We start from the raw sequence: 5,775 nt of genomic DNA, 5'->3' as shown, positions 1-5,775 counted from the left end.
CTCTGAGAGTTAGGGAGAGTCACTCTCCTTCCTTCCCTCTGAGAGTTAGGGAGAGTCACTCTCCTTCCTTCCATCTGAGAGTTAGGGACAGTCACTCTCCTTCCTTCCCTCTGAGAGTTAGGGAGAATCACGCTCCTTCCTTCCCTCTGAGTGTTAGGGACAGTCACTCTCCTTCCTTCCCTCTGAGAGTTAGGGAGAGTCACTCTCCTTCCTTCCCTCTGAGAGTTAGGGAGAGTCACTCTCCTTCCTTCCCTCTGAGAGTTAGGGAGAGTCACTCTCCTTCCTTCCCTCTGGGAGTTAGGGAGAGTCACTCTCCTTCCTTCCCTCTGAGAGTTAGGGAGAGTCACTCTCCTTCCTTCCCTCTGAGAGTTAGGGAGAGTCACTCTCCTTCCTTCCCTCTGAGAGTTAGGGAGAGTCACTCTCCTTCCTTCCCTCTGAGAGTTAGGGAGAGTCACTCTCCTTCCTTCCCTCTGAGAGTTAGGGAGAGTCACTCTCCTTCCTTCCCTCCGAGAGTTAGGGAGAGTCACTCTCCTTCCTTCCCTCTGAGAGTTAGGGAGAATCACGCTCCTTCCTTTCCTCTGAGAGTCAGGGAGAGTCACGCTCCTCTGAGGACCTGACCTTTGAGAGAGAAGAGGAGGGGATCAATTGCAAGCCCTGGTCGACACAACAGGTGTTTACTGATTGGTAATTGATGGAGACAATAAGAACTGCAGGGATATGGATGCTTTTGTTGTCTCTCTCATGTTTTCCCCAAATAGCAACACGGCTTGGTTTATAGTTTCTGACTTATCCAAGAAGACCAAGGCCTCAGAATTGTATAACAGAGATCATTCCAGCTGTCTGGGGGTGATAGATCCAAAGGAAAATATCTTTAGAAATGCTTGATCCATTATTCTGAACTAAACCACGCTCCATTATTCTGAACTACTACTACACCCTGCTCTATTATTCTGAACTACTACTACACCCTGCTCTATTATTCTGAAATACTACAACCTGCTCCATTATTCTGAACTACTACACCCTGCTCCATTATTCTGAACTACTACACCCTGCTCCATTATTCTGAACTACACCACGCTCCATTATTCTGAACTACTACACCACGCTCCATTATTCTGAACTACTACACCCTGCTCCATTATTCTGAACTACACCCTGCTCCATTATTCTGAACTACTACACCACCCTGCTCCATTATTCTGAACTACTACACCCTGCTCCATTATTCTGAACTACAACACCCTGCTCCATTATTCTGAACTACACCACGCTCCATTATTCTGAACTACTACTACACCCTGCTCCATTATTCTGAACTACTACACCCTGCTCCATTATTCTGAACTACTACAACCTGCTCCATTATTCTGAACTACACCCTGCTCCATTATTCTGAACTACAACACCCTGCTCCATTATTCTGAACTACACCATGCTCCATTATTCTGAACTACTACTACACCCTGCTCCATTATTCTGAACTACTACACCCTGCTCCATTATTCTGAACTACAACACCACGCTCCATTATTCTGAACTACAACAACCTGCTCCATTATTCTGAACTACTACACCACGCTCCATTATTCTGAACTACAACACCCTGCTCCATTATTCTGAACTACAACACCCTGCTCCATTATTCTGAACTACAACAACACGCTCCATTATTCTGAACTACAACACCACGCTCCATTATTCTGAACTACTACACCCTGCTCCATTATTCTGAACTACAACACCACGCTCCATTATTCTGAACTACAACACCCTGCTCCATTATTCTGAACTACAACACCACGCTCCATTATTCTGAACTACTACACCCTGCTCCATTATTCTGAACTACAACACCACGCTCCATTATTCTGAACTACAACACCCTGCTCCATTATTCTGAACTACTACACCACGCTCCATTATTCTGAACTACTACACCCTGCTCCATTATTCTGAACTACAACACCACGCTCCATTATTCTGAACTACAACACCCTGCTCCATTATTCTGAACTACTACACCACGCTCCATTATTCTGAACTACAACACCCTGCTCCATTATTCTGAACTACAACACCCTGCTCCATTATTCTGAACTACAACACCACGCTCCATTATTCTGAACTACAACAACCTGCTCCATTATTCTGAAATACTACTACACCCTGCTCCATTATTCTGAACTACTACACCCTGCTCCATTATTTGGAACTACTACTACACCCTGCTCCATTATTCTGAACTACAACACCCTGCTCCATTATTCTGAACTACTACACCCTGCTCCATTATTCTGAACTACTACACCCTGCTCCATTATTCTGAACTACAACACCCTGCTCCATTATTCTGAACTGCACCACACTCCATTATTCTGAACTACAACACCCTGCTCCATTATTCTGAACTACACCACGCTCCATTATTCTGAACTACTACACCCTGCTCCATTATTCTGAACTACAACACCCTGCTCCATTATTCTGAACTACAACACCCTGCTCCATTATTCTGAACTACTACACCCTGCTCCATTATTCTGAACTACAACACCCTGCTCCATTATTCTGAACTACTACACCCTGCTCCATTATTCTGAACTACAACACCCTGCTCCATTATTCTGAACTACAACACCAAGCTCCATTATTCTGAACTACAACACCACGCTCCATTATTCTGAAATACTACACCCTGCTCCATCATTCTGAACTACTACTACACCCTGCTCCATCATTCTGAACTACAACAACCTGCTCCATTATTCTGAATTACAACACCACGCTCCATTATTCTGAAATACTACACCCTGCTCCGTCATTCTGAACTACTACTACACCCTGCTCCATTATTCTGAACTACAACACCCTGCTCCATTATTCTGAACTACTACATCCTGCTCCCCTGCTCCATTATTCTGAACTACTACACCCTGCTCCATTATTCTGAACTACTACACCCTGCTCCATTATTCTGAACTACAACACCCTGCTCCATTATTCTGAACTACACCACGCTCCATTATTCTGAACTACAACACCCTGCTCCATTATTCTGAACTACACCACGCTCCATTATTCTGAACTACTACACCCTGCTCCATTATTCTGAACTACAACACCCTGCTCCATTATTCTGAACTACAACACCCTGCTCCATTATTCTGAACTACTACACCCTGCTCCATTATTCTGAACTACAACACCCTGCTCCATTATTCTGAACTACTACACCCTGCTCCATTATTCTGAACTACAACACCCTGCTCCATTATTCTGAACTACAACACCAAGCTCCATTATTCTGAACTACAACACCACGCTCCATTATTCTGAAATACTACACCCTGCTCCATCATTCTGAACTACTACTACACCCTGCTCCATCATTCTGAACTACAACAACCTGCTCCATTATTCTGAACTACAACACCACGCTCCATTATTCTGAAATACTACACCCTGCTCCGTCATTCTGAACTACTACTACACCCTGCTCCATTATTCTGAACTACAACACCCTGCTCCATTATTCTGAACTACAACACCACACTCCATTATTCTGAAATACTACACCCTGCTCCATTATTCTGAACTACAACACCCTGCTCCATTATTCTGAACTACTACACCCTGCTCCATTATTCTGAACTACTACTACACCCTGCTCCATTATTCTGAACTACAACACCCTGCTCCATTATTCTGAACTACTACACCACACTCCATTATTCTGAACTACTACACCCTACTCCATCATTCTGAACTACTACTACACCACACTCCATTATTCTGAACTACTACTACACCCTGCTCCATCATTCTGAACTACTACACCAACACGCTCCATTATTCTGAACTACTACACCCTGCTCCATCATTCTGAACTACTACTATACCCTGCTCCATCATTCTGAACTACTACACCCTGCTCCATCATTCTGAACTACTACTACACCACAGTCCATTATTCTGAACTACCACACCCTGCTCCATCATTCTGAACTACTACTACACCCCACTCCATTATTCTGAACTACTACACCACACTCCATCTGTCTCCCTACTGCTGGGCAGTAACAGACACACTCTCTCTCTCTTTTGATCTATCTCTCTCTCTCCCTCTTCATATTGCTACCTCATACATCATCTAGGAACTGCAAAGGGCTGAGAGATTGTGATGACGTGATCCATCATTGCTTTTTTGTGTCTGTGCGGTGGTGGACCTGTTATCACCATCAACACCAGGGCTGGTATCACCATCAACACCGGGGCTGTTATCACTAGCAACACCAGGGCTGTTATCACTAGCAACACCAGGGCTGTTATCACCATCAACACCAGGGCTGGTATCACCATCAACACCAGGGCTGGTATCACCATCAACACCAGGGCTGTTATCACTAGCAACACCAGGGCTGTTATCACTAGCAACACCAGGGCTGTTATCACCATCAACACCAGGGCTGGTATCACCATCAACACCAGGGCTGGTATCACCATCAACACCGGGGCTGTTATCACTAGCAACACCGGGGCTGTTAATACTAGCAACACCAGGGCTGGTATCACCATCAACAGGGGCGGCAGGGTAGCCTAGTGGTTAGAGGCAGGGTAGCCTAGTGGTTAGAGGCAGGTAGCCTAGTGGTTAGAGGCAGGGTAGCCTAGTGGTTAGAGGTAGGTGGCCTAGTGGTTAGATGCAGGTAGCCTAGTGGTTAGAGGCAGGTAGATTAATGGTTAGAGGCAGGTAGCCTAGTGGTTAGAGGCAGGGTAGCCTAGTGGTTAGAGGCAGGGTAGCCTAGTGGTTAGAGGCAGGGTAGCCTAGTGGTTAGAGGCAGGGTAGCCTAGTGGTTAGAGGCAGGTAGCCTAGTGGTCAGAGGCAGGGTAGCCTAGTGGTCAGAGCGTTGGACTAGTAACCGGAAGGTTGCAAGTTCAAATCCCAGAGCTGACCAGATACAAATATGTCGTTCTGCCCCTGAACAGGCATGTCTGGTTAAAACATACTGTATGTAACATGTCTGGTTAAAACATACTGTAACATGTCTGGTTAAAACATACTGTATGTAACATGTCTTGTCAAGTCATATCCACATACGTGTTTCAGTACCACATGAGGAAATGGGAGACCATGCCCAAGCGGTGTGGGTACTATAAGGAACATCTGGCTAGAGTTCCCCTGTGTACAGGATGCAACACCATTGCTGGGAGAATGACGGTGTAGTTGTATAACGTGCTACACCGTATTACCATGTTGTTACCGTGCTGCCCTACAGATACATAGACTTGAAATCACTGGCCACTTTATTTACATATTTTGGCATTACTCATTACCCACTGTTCCTAGACCAGTTAACCCACTACCCACTAGGCCGTCATTGAAAATAAGAATTTGTTCTTAACTGACTTGCCTAGTTAAATAAAAAAAATAAAAAAAATAAAAATTAAGAATATATAAATATTTGGACGAGCGATGTCAGAGCGACATAGACTAAGATACAGTAGAATAGGATAGGATACAGTATAAGACAGTATAAGACATGAGTAATGCCAAAATATGTAACACATTATTAAAGTGGCCAGTGATTTCAAGTCCATGTATCTGTAGGGCAGCACGGTAATAACATGGTAATACTATGGTAGCACGTTATAGACAGTCACAACTACACCGTCATTCTCCCAGCAATGGTGTTGCATCCTGTACACAGGGGAACTCTAGCCTGCCTGTCAGGAAACATAGAGGCACAGATGTTCCTTATAGTACCCACACCGCTT

The sequence above is a fragment of the Oncorhynchus clarkii genome, unplaced genomic scaffold (assembly GCF_045791955.1).
Source record: "Oncorhynchus clarkii lewisi isolate Uvic-CL-2024 unplaced genomic scaffold, UVic_Ocla_1.0 unplaced_contig_13486_pilon_pilon, whole genome shotgun sequence".
NCBI classification, from domain to species: Eukaryota; Metazoa; Chordata; class Actinopteri; order Salmoniformes; family Salmonidae; genus Oncorhynchus; species Oncorhynchus clarkii.
Note: the sequence above shows the minus strand (reverse complement) of the source record.